This window comes from Mastigoproctus giganteus, chromosome 4 (genome assembly GCF_048544385.1).
Source record: "Mastigoproctus giganteus isolate SK-2022 chromosome 4, ASM4854438v1, whole genome shotgun sequence".
In the NCBI taxonomy this organism is placed as follows: Eukaryota; Metazoa; Arthropoda; class Arachnida; order Uropygi; family Thelyphonidae; genus Mastigoproctus; species Mastigoproctus giganteus.
In genome coordinates, this window is record NC_143578.1 from 239,919,597 (window position 1) to 239,931,828 (window position 12,232).

Genomic DNA, 12,232 nt, shown 5'->3' on the forward strand with positions numbered 1-12,232 from the left:
TACATTTTCAATATTATTTAATAAAGTAGTTTTAAAAGATAACACATACAGTCCATAATGTCCAAGTCCTCAGTTTCATGATGACGCAAGTAGGTATGCCTCATGGCATTACCCACTGGCATTAATTCTTTTCAATTAGAATATAAACATTCATCAGAACGGTTGTATTCATCGTTGAACCTTGTAATTTCGCATTAAATGGAAGATTCGCTGCTTATATCATCTGTGTGGACAAAGGGTTTACAGTATTTGTCCAGCAGAGAGAATCAATGTTTTCTGCTATTAAAGAATTTAAAAATAACTCCACGATTAGCTCCAGTGGTGGCTTATTTCGAAAATGTTGCCTCATGGGTTCTCATTATCAGAACGCGTGATAGAATCATGGCAAGCTTTTAATTTATTGGTATGAAATTTCTTAACTTATTGTGTTCTTCTCTATTTTTGTATTCTTCCTGAAGTTTCCTGCACTCTGCATTTGTAGTCGTTATCCATTTCTGCGAGCTGCTTCATGAGAATTGAGAATTAATATGTTCAAAAAGGGCTTCACTTTATGGTTCATATCGGCTTTCTAGAAGATTTAGTTTGCAGTTGAGATGATCTTTTGCAAGTTTTCCTGGATTTAAATCAGATATTGAATTAGAATTTTACGACGGAAGGTCTTAATATTGTTTTTATTCATCGTGAGAGTTTTGTAACAGTTATTATAGGACCCACTGGAAAGTTGACTTTATGAATGAACTAGATGCCAGAGATATATCCATGTTTCTTTGTCCAACCGATTTTGATGTGGAACATTAGATGCATTCCAGTTATGAGGATAAATAACATCTTGCAAGCGATTTCTTCGAACTCCATTAGAAGAATATTACAAAGAGTTTTCTAGAACATCATTAGTAGAACAATGCCACAGGAGAGATTTTACTTTGCATCCACGAATTGATTACATTTTAAAAGCGTGCACAAAAAACTCAACTTATGGTAAATAAGGAAACATTGCCCACATATGGAGCACAATATAGAACGAAAAAAGTGGTAAGCTTCCTAATTGGTATACATATAACAAACTCCGTGCAGAAGAGAAGCATTATTACTCTATTATTACAGTTTTAGGGTCATGTTTGGTGGTGGTGGTGTGTTCGAATATTTAAAGAAAAGGTCCCCTCTCTGGATTTGTATGTTGTAACACTTAAAGTTACATCTACACGTCAATCCACAATTGTGCTATCGATAGGATAAATTGTCCGGTGGTTTACAATCAGACACACTAACAGTTTAAGAAGGTCCAATTTACAAATGTAATCTTTCGGGAAAACCGAATTTTACGTTCCAGAAGTTTGTTGATCACTTTTGGAAACAACTTATTCACGGGGTTAAAGTTTTAAGAAAATGAACGACGCATTGATATCAGTTGTAATTGTTTGCATTTTTTAACTTTGAAAGGAAGATTATCTATATTTGGCAGACAATGCGTCACTCCACTGCGCAACGTCCAGTTGGAGACACGTGACAGGTTGTTGACGTGCGTTGAAAACTTTACAAAATACCTTGTTGTTTCGTTTAAAGATGATCAGGACGAGTCCCACGTGACTGCACTATTCGTAGCCTTGTTTCATTGGCTAATGGATGTCTCGCACTTTCATATAAATCCAATCAACGTCTGGTGGAATCCACACCTGCGAAGACAATTTGTTGCGAAGTGTTGATCCTCATTGAGCATTGGTAACCGAGATGCATTCAGCTGTGCGTGTGACACTTCTGGCCCTCTTCTTTGTCGTTGGGTGTGACAGCCAAAGCGAATGTGAGTATTTCGACAAATTCCTTTATCAAATATTGTTAAATTTGAAACATCTCAAAGAACACTCATAACCATTTAACCTTGGCACGTTTTCTCTTTGATCTTAGGCAGCACTTCCATCAACCTTCCGGATTTGAGTGCATGTGTGATCGTTGGTGACTGCTCCGACTTAACAAACTGTGCCGTTATGTCAGGGGACGACATCACCATCTACGTTAATTCAAGTCAGTATAAAAATGAATTCACTCGTGGAAAACTAGTTAATCCACAGTAATCATATATTCGTTTATATTATTTTTATTTTAGGAAATTCTTGTTCCCTTAACCGGCCTAAATATCTGTTTTCAGTTTCAGCGTAGGGTGAGGACATTTTTCAAGGTCATTCACAATTTATAATTGGCAAAACGGCTTTTTTGTAGGAAACTTTAATTTATCAATGAGTCAAATCGTGTTTGCAATGTTGTGTTTGATAATGTTATGATAATCGTAGATTTAAAATATAATAAACCCCTTTATCATTGATCCTGTGATCTTTCTTTGGTCAACCCACTCTATTGTCTTAAACACTGACACCGAAGGTTGCTGTTTTATTGTTGTACTGATAGTACGAGGATTATTTGTGGACTCTCCTTCGGACAGGTCTGGTTGCGGGCAAGGTTACAGTGTGCTGAATTCCCAAGTGTGAGTTTTGCGCAAGCCTGTGTCATGTCCATTGCTCATACTTGTGGGGACACTAGTGAAGTGATTTCAATCCCCTCTATGAAATGGCAGTTAACTATTAATTCTGTTGAGTGGTTTACCGCCATATACGACAGAAAGTTCAAATCTGACTGCTAAATACGATTAGCGATTGTATTTAGAATTTTTTGGTGCAAATTTAAGATGGATTTTTATTTATTTATTACACATCAAGAGCAGATACAAAATGCCCAGGGCTGTGAGTTTTGCCTTGAATGCTCCGTGTCCGGTAAGTAGAAAGGTTGTATAGAGGCTCGGTGAGAACCACAGCGGGGCCTTCGGATGCAATTTCTCCACGTTGGGGAGAAATTTCCTAGTGATCTCTCTCTTGGGAGAGTTGTCCCATCTAGATTGCCATATTTGCGTGAGGTGAGCAGTGAACCTTTTCTTTTCGGTCGCTCGGTTAGCAGTGGGATCTGCATTGAAACCCATGAAGGTGCAGGCGTTCCCCTTAGAAATTTCATAGAGGATACCGATTCTGGCCACTGCCAGATCGAGTGGAAGGGTTCCAGCCAGCACCTGCAGCGCATGTGTGCTTACTACAAAGGAAGTAAGCAAACCCTTAGCCATAATTATGAGAGCTTCCTTGGACTCAGGGGAGGTACCCATGCACTGGAGATGTGCAAATGTGACCCCAATTCAGAAGGGAGGATCAAAGGCTGACACAAGCAATTATAGACCTGTGAGCTTAACTTCTGTTCTCGGAAAATTAATGGAGGCACTGGTTAAAGATGCATTGCAGGATCATCTAGACAAGACTTCAGTTATATCTTGAACACAGCACGGTTTTGTTAAGGGGAAGTCTTGCCTGACCAATTTGATTGGATAATATGATGCAGTCACAAAAGAATTGGATGCAGGGAATACCTTTGATATTATATACTTGGATCTTAGAAAGGCTTTTGATACTGTTGCACATGGAAGACTGCTACACAAATTGGAGCAGTGTGACATTGGAGGCAAATTGCTGCTATGGATAAAGGGGTGGTTGAGGGGGAGAAGACAGAGAGTGGTAATCAATGGACACTGCTCATCGTGGACTAATGTTATTAGTGGAGTCCCTCAGGGTTCAGTATTGGGTCCTTTATTGTTTTCTGTATTTATAAATGATATTGATGATGGTATATCAAGCTTAATGTCCAAGTTTGCAGACGATACGAAGTTTGGCAGGGCTGTCAAGGACACTGCTGACACTATGCTGCTGTAAGAGGATCTGGAAAGGTTGAGCAGATGGGATGAGAGGTCGCAAATGAAGTTTAACATTGACAAATGTAAAGTACTACACATGGGAAACAGCAACCCGAGAGCAACGTATCAACTCTGTGGTACTACACTGACAGTGGTAGAGAATGAAAGGGACCTGGGGGTGGTTGTTCAGGCAGATATGAAGTTCTCTGAGCAGTGCAGACGGGCTGCAAGAGTAGCTCATGGTGTATTGTCGATGATATATAGGAATTTTTCTAGCAGGGATAAGGAGGTGATTTTTCCATTGTATAAGGCAATGGTCAGGCCACACCTTGAGTACTGGATACAGGTCTGGAGGTCTCATTTCAAGAAGGATGTAGAGCTGCTGGAACGAGTACAGAGAAGGGCAACAAGGTTAGTGAATGGAACAAAGGGGTGCTCTTACGAAGAAAGGCTTAAGTTTTGCAAATTACAGTGTCTGGAGACTAGGCACCAGCGAGGTGATCTGATAGAGGTGTATAAAGCCTTGAATGGTTTAAGCATGCTCAATGCTGATGGGATTCTTCCTCTAGCTCAGAAAAATCACCTGAGAGGGCATAAATTCAAATTGAGGAAAGACAGAGGTAGGATAGATGTGCAGAAATTTGCCTTTAGCCAGCTGGTGGTTGGTTGGTGGAACAGACTTCCATCCCTTGTGTTGGAGGTTGATAGCCTAAATAAGTTTAAGACTCAGCTGGACAGGTATTTTGAACGAACAGAGGGGTGAAGTGGAAATGGTTATTTTTTATTTATTTATTTTACTTTATTTTTTTTTTATCTGATGCTGCATAAGCTTGCTTTCTTGCATCAAATACCTATGCTAATTTAGCCGATGGACCCTGATGGAGTCCAACGTTGCCCACACTTAGCCTCGTGGAGATAGACCACGTACCTAGTCGTTGATATTTTACTCTGGCAGGCCGTGCCAACTGAGATTTCAGGGGCCAGGACCTAAAAAAAAAATTGTGGGGAAAAAATTGCTGAAAAAGGTTTAAGCCGAAACAGTTTTGCGTGCGCAGTTTGAATTTGGACATTTTTTAATTTTTGACATTGTGTGGGACATGCGCTGGTGTATAGACAGAGTAAGGGAGGGAGGCTGAAGACTAGGGGGAAAAGCCAGAAGTATGGGGACAATAGAGTAGGTGTCCCCAAAAACAGTGGGGCAGTCCCACGCCCTACCAGGATTAGAGAAGCGGGGGGGGGGAGTGGCAGGGTATAGCTATAGGTATGTTGAGGGTCAGATGGCTCCGGGGATTTCTCCCATTTCCGCGTATGTTCTATGTTTCGAGTGACAGTACCCTGTCTATGCCAGAGATTTTAAAATAATGTATGGGTCATGTGGTATGTAGTTTGTTGTGCCCATTGTTCATCCGACCTGTTAGCCGCCGGGTCTCAGGTCCTGATAGTTCCTTTCCTCGGATTTCGGTGAGTAGGACCTAAAATAAAGGTTAGAGCGATCGCGGTTGATTTACGTAAAATTGTTTTAGAAAGCGCTGCGTGGGGTGTTACGCTGAAATCTCTATTTCTAGAGAGCCTAAAAGGTCAGGCAAAGTTTGATGTGATTTGAATTTGGACATGTGGGGCAGTCGCTGTACAAGAGAAAGTTTTGGGAGGGGGGGTGAAGACAGGGGGATGAAATAGGAAGAAGAGGGTCGGATAGGAAGGTGACCCCCATTTTCAGTTGGGCATGAGAAGAGCAAATACTCTCCTCCCTCCTCACCTTCCCATTTTCAAAAGGACAGAAAAGCAAATACTCTCCTTCCCCCTCCACAGGAAATAGGAAAAAACAAGTGAGTACGGTTTTGGGTCGTCAGCAGGCCATCCAAATCACCCTAAAGTATTCTTTCTGCGGTGTGGCGTGGTGAGTTTTTTGTATATCACGTACTTGTTTGAGTTCTGCAATCCTTCTAGTCGGGCTGCCTTTGGTGTACTGCAATCATTGATTTCCTTCTGGAAAATAGATCCTGGGCATATTGACTGAGCGCCTTGTAGTCCTCTTGAGTGTCTAACAGTCTGGGTTCTTGGTTGTCTGTTATACAGTATATTGGATTGCCGTTATTAGGCGTAGTCGTAGGTCGTCATACAAATCGCACTCAAACATTGTCTCTGGGACTCCGGGTTGCCACAGGATCCAGTCCAGGGCATTTCTTATTTTTCGCACGGCTTGCTGCATCCTGAATTTCTTCTAAGGTGAAGGGGGATTCTATTTGGTCATTGTTATAGCAATTATTTGCTCCGCAGATAGCCTGCTGCTCATCTGTTAGTGTTGTTTGCAGCTCCTGAAGGATGTTCCCAATCGACTCTTCCCAGGTTATGGTTAGGTTTCCTTGTGCTGTTTGTATACCACCCTCCCAGGGGTTGCTGTTCCCCGATCCTTGTACCAACCTCTCCCATGATTCTCTTCTTTTTCTTTATCTGTTCAGTATAATTTCTAGCGATTCTATATTGGTTCCTGAGTTCAGTGACTTCTGGTTGTGGCCAATTCCTCTTAGCCCTCTGAAATTATTATTTTTCTATGCTGTACTAATTTCCTCATTCATGTGAGCTCTGGAGTCCACCAGGGCGTGGCCTCTGCAGTAGGAATTCGTCTCTTCATGGCTTTCTCTGCTGCATCTATTATTATTTTTTGTTACGTCCTTCTGGAGTCGTTCCAGGTTTTCGTTCCCGCTTGCCTGCTTCCTCAATATGTGCAGGTATTGCTGGCCTGCTTTGCATAGCTTCTCTCGGAAGATGTCCCAGTTTGCCTTGCTGAGGGCGAATCTGATTAGCATGTGCCTGTCGGCGGTTGTTCTCGTCAGGTTCCTTTCTCATGTGAAGGTTATTGTACGAGGGTCTGAGGTCGTCCAGGCGTTTCGAAACGTCCAATTTGTGATGTGGGTGTCCATGTTTCTTGAAGCTAATGTTATGTTTTGTCAATCTATGCTTCCCATGAGGAGTTGCAGAAGGTCGGGAGGCAGCAGGGTTGGTTTTTAACAACAAATATGGAGTTAGCCAGGTGCTCCTCGAGCTTTTGTCTATTCGTTGAGCCTCTTCTTTTGGGCGTAGTACTGTGCCAGAGGAGGGACCTGCAGTTGACGCCTGTCCCTACTAATATCTTGTGTCCGCATAGTGCAGTTTGAAGATTCTCCAGATAAGTTATCGAGTAGTCGATTTCTGTCCCTGGCCTGCATTATAGGACAACCATATAAAGATTTCTCAGGGAGGTGACCAGGTGGCCACATGCTGCCCAGGGAGTAGAGAATTGTGGGATTTTTGTGACCGTAATATGGGGGTTTCTGATTATCACAGTTGCTCATGGGTTTCATCTGTGTACTGCACAATTTTGAATTTAATAGGATGTTCCCGTACCAGAGAACACACGCAAAGAGTATTTATCTAGCAGGGAATCATCGTTATCAGTTATTGAAGAATTTAAAAATAACTCCAGCATTACGTCTAGTGGCGGCATAATTTGAAAATGTTGCCTCATGGGTTCTCAATATCAGAATACACATTAGAATCGTGACAAGGTTTCTTTTATTGTTATGAAATTTCTTAACTTATTGTATTGTCTTTTATATTTTTGTTTTCTTGCTGAAGTTTCCTGATCTACCCATTTGTAATCTCATCATTTCTGCGAGCTGCTTGACGAGTATTGGGAATTAATGTATCCACAAAGAGCTGCGTTTTATAATTCATAGTATCTTTCTAAGACATTTAGAGTTTGTTGTTTTAAAAGTTTCCCTGGATTGAAATAAAATATTGAATTTGATTTTCCAACGGACAACGAAGTTTTCAAGTGCTGTCCACAATATTTTGAATGAATATTGTTTTAATTCATCGAAAGATATTTCTTTCGGTTATTATAGGACCCACTGCAAAGGAGATGACATTATGAACGAGTTAAATGACAGTGCTACATCCATGTTACTTTGTCCAACAGAGATTGATGTGGAACATTAGATGCCTTCCAGTTAGGAGGATATATAACATCTTGCAAGCGGTTTCTTAGAACTTCATTTAGAAGAATATTACAAGGGATTTTCTGAAACATCATTAGAAGAACAATGCCACAGGAGAGATTTGCATCCATGAATTGATTACATCTTAAAAGGGAACATTGATATGCATATAAATTGTGTGCAGAACGGAAGCATTACCAGATCTTGGTTTTTATTATATTCTATTATTACGGTTTTAGGGACTTCATGTGTGGTTACATAACTGAAGAATGCAACGTCCATAATTTCACCATAAGAATGATGAGACTGTTGCCGACAAATATCCAGACAATGGACATTATTGAGGCAATGGACAAATATCCAGGCGATGGACATTATTTGTCCATTGCGTGGATATCGGCATAATGGTGAACCATGGTATGTGACACGCTCTCACAAAAGCCAAACGAAACACTAATTAGTGTTTAACCTGCCGATTCTAGTCTCTAGATGACTTTTCTCCCGGTAGAATCTGTGCAAGTTGAAAAGGCTAGGATTCGAATCACGTCTATGACATGAATTACATTTATGGGCTTAAAGCAGTCAAATGGACCAGAGAACACACACACACCATTTATAGACATTATACACACATGGGGAGGCTAAAATGGGGAGGTCTCTGTGACCCAAATATATAATAGGGTCACAGAGTCCTCTTTTTTCCTCGCGATAGAGAGGGAAGATCCTCTGAGCTGTAGTTTTCACCATTTTCTTTTCGACAATCTTTGTGTTCTGTTTTTGAAGTGATCAGGTGCTTCGGTGATATCTTCGCGTATTTAAAGAAAAGTTCCCTTGTCTCTTGTTGGAGGGGGGGGATTTTTTGTTTCCTTTTTTTCTCCTTTTATTATTTATTATTATCTCCCTTTGTCTTGTCTACCTTTATACATTTGAAGTGCACCTACTTCCTGTTTAGTCTGACGGTATAACCGATCAAAGGAAACGCTTCGACTAATCCGGTCTCCGGTCCTATTGTTTGCTCCCGAGCAACCCTTTTCACGCCTATTCACAAATGACCCCCCCTGCTACCTATTCCTGCTGTCCCTGTTTGTTTTCGTGTATATGGGGAGCTGAAAGTTTATCCGTCTGCTACTAGTTATTCACACGCTTACCCCATCCCTTCATTAAATTTTGTCCTGATTTAATCTCACCTTGCGAAAAACCCACTATCTTTATTTCATTTAATTTTGTAACATTTTTAAATTTGAAAGGAAGATCATTGTTTTGGCTGATGTTGCATAAGCTCATACACCTGCTGTCTTGCATCACTTGCCACTACTACTACTGCTACTACTACAATGCGTCACTCTATTGCAGAATGTTCAGTTGGAAACACGTGGCAGTTTGCTTACCCACCTAGAAACCTTTACAAAATCTGGACCAGTTAGTTCCACTTGACTGCATAATTCGTAGCCTTGTTTCATATAAATGCAAGCAACGTCTGATGGAGTGTGCAACTGCGAAGACAATTTGTTGCCAAGTGTTGATCCTCATTGAGCATTGGTAACCGAGATGCATTCAGCTGTGCGTGCGACACTTCTGGCCCTCTTCTTTGTCGTTGGGTGTGACAGCCAAAGCGAATGTGAGTATTTCGACAAATTCCTTTATCGATTGCCAGATCGGTTTGCGATGATATTGAAGGACATAAACGTGGCCCGTTTTCTCTTTGATCTTAGGCAGCACTTCCATCAACCTTCCGGATTTGAGTGCATGTGTGGTCGTCGATGGCTGCGTCGACTTAACAGACTGCGTCCTTCTTTCAGGAGACAGCATCACGACCTCCGTTAATTCAAGTCAGTATCAAAATCAATTCACTCTTTGAAGATTAGTTAATCCGCAGTAATCAGATATTCGTCATTACGGTTGGGCATTTTTATTCTATAAAATTCCTTTTCCCCTAACCGGAGTAAATATCGTTGTCGGTTTCGCGTAGGGTGAGGACATTTTTCAAGTTCATTCCCAATTTAGAATTGGCGAAACTGTTTTTTTCTAGAAAACCCTAATTTAAAAATAAGAATCAAATCGGGTCTGCCATGTTGTGTTTGATAATTTCGCTAAATCGTAGATTTAAAATACAATAAACAGCTTTATAATTGATAATCCTGCGATCTTTCATTGGTCAAAACGCAATCTTTTGTCTTAAACCCTAACAACTCTGGGTTTCCACCATGAGCATGGACACCACGAGAGAAATGACATTGCGCAGTTTTATGCCCATTTTAAGACATCTGTTTTGCTGCTTTCACTTATGGTTTTAATGCGCAAGTCTTCCGATCCTTTCCATTCAAGTCTTGATGTCAGTAGGGCGACTATGGTCCTTATTCCTGCCCAGTTTCACGTAGGAAAGAGGAGATTCATCCGATGCAGGATCTGTAATCCTTTTATTATAGAACGGAAATTCTGAATGTACTGCGGTAAGAAAAGTTCTTTCAAGGGTGTGGTCAAGGGTTAGTTTCTTCCAGAGTTGCAGTGCGTCTCTCTAGTAGGAGGGGAGTTTCAGTGGTGCTGGTGCCATGTCCATTCTTTATATTGTTGATAGAATTAGCCCAGTTCTAATTGGCTGTTGCTTATATCTATCGGTAGTGGCAGAACATGAGTGTTTCATATGGTGCAGAAAGATTGAAATTGCAATGCGATTCTCAGTACAACAAGCACATCTACTGAGATTCTCATACACGGTCTGGCAACTGCAGCCGGGCAAAGTCAAAAACCTCCAACACGAGTAAATCTAAAAAGAAATTCTGATCCCTCATTTCAAGTAGAAAGATAATAAATATTGTTAATCTTGAATCATCTCAAGCAGCACTCATTAATCTGTTACTTCACCTAATAATATTCTATATTTTGTACTTTTCGGAACCATTTTAAAATAGCAGGCAGCTCCAAATATCTGGATAATTCTTCACTGGTAAATCCCTTCCCCAATCTTATATGAGCTTCAATCCTATATCTCGGAGAGTGCAATGTTTCTTACATATATTGTGAGACCCAGATGGTGCAATTTTAGAATTGTTTACGCAGAAGGTTTATCGGTTATCTGGTTTTATGGAAAAGGGTCGGTGCTTTTACCCACTAGATTGATAACCGGTGCTGTTATTGTGCTTGCCCACAAAAACGCGTTCTGTGGCCAGCGTACTAACAACCGAACAGATGATTGCAAACACTTCATTCCCCGGGTTTCTTTTACGTACACATAAGTGGTGTGATATCTCTGTAAGAAAAATCTTTTCCACATAATTAAATATACTTTGTTTTTCCACACCTTAGATCGCATGAAAGAGCTTCTTTTAAAGACGCCCCCGCCTACAGTGAAGGTGACAGCCACCTTTGGTTCGGCAAGTGATCAAGTAGTAGACGCGCAATTCACCACATGCACCAATGATAATTGCGAAAGTACTCTTATAATATTACTTCAAATTCCCTTGGACTATAGGGTTAGTATATTTTTTATAAATCACTTTGGTCTCTGTCCTTCTCTCACTTAAAGAGCAGCATTTTGTTCTCTTTTTAATGTTTTATGAGTAAATTTCAATTTATTTCAGGGGCCCGTCTATTTAACAATCTCTATTCAGGTGGAAACTGAAACATTTGAACCGATTTCTCTGTCCATTGAACCTGGTTGCCCAATGTAAGTTACTTGATATTTATTTATTGTAACTGAAACGTTTTTTGTACAATTTATCCGCGAATATCTCCACTCGTACCAACTTCAATATAGTTGAATTCCAAATGAATCCTCGAATTTCCTCTTTTCACCCAAAAGGAAATTTCTTACCTTTATCAATAAAGGTAAGAAATCAATCAACGAGGCAACCATGCCTTATCAAATAACGCTTATCGTTAGAATTTCGAAATGAAGATACCATCGATCTGTTTCCAAATATAATAATACTTATTATATTATATAATCTATAATTATATCATATATTATTATATAATTATAACAAATATAAATAAAAATTACTTTTATTCAATAGTGATTCAAAGCCCTCGTGATTATCAGAGGTGGTAAAATCGCTGCCTTCTCCTCATCTGGTGCAAATGAGCAGAGTTCAAATCTCCAGAAATTTTCGTTCGTTTCCACAGAGTGAGAAAATCCCATAGGTTCTTCGCGTAATCGAACCCCTGCCTTTTCCACTGGTTGTGTGGAGGCCGGTCACAATACCACTGTGCTACCCGCGCAGTGAGAGGTGATCTCTACTGGCAACTCTTAGGAGAAATGGCCACTCTGCCCTGTTGCATTTAGAAACGAGACTTCCAAGAGGATAATCCGCTGTGCCATCGTGCCTGCACTCTGCAAGAGTGTTTCGGGCACACAGTGAAAATATCACCCTTCTTCATCAGTTTCCAAATCAACCCTCATCTATTGTGGAACACCAGAAATGCTTGCAAGCAGCACGGATGGAATTCCTTACTGATGACTTCAGACATCCTGTGGAGTCATTGTGGCTGTTATCCATGCGAAAGATGGACATAATTCAGAGATAATTGAGGTTAA

The 12,232-nt window shown here is 40.6% G+C and overlaps 1 long non-coding RNA gene across 1 annotated transcript; it reads left to right on the plus strand.

Moving 5' to 3' along the window:
- Positions 1-9,195: 9,195 nt before the first annotated feature.
- LOC150087550 (uncharacterized) lies at positions 9,196-11,362 on the plus strand. Its single transcript, XR_016546887.1, has 3 exons — positions 9,196-9,316; positions 9,411-9,527; positions 11,277-11,362. It is a non-coding gene; the product is annotated as an uncharacterized LOC150087550 (long non-coding RNA).
- Positions 11,363-12,232: the final 870 nt, after the last annotated feature.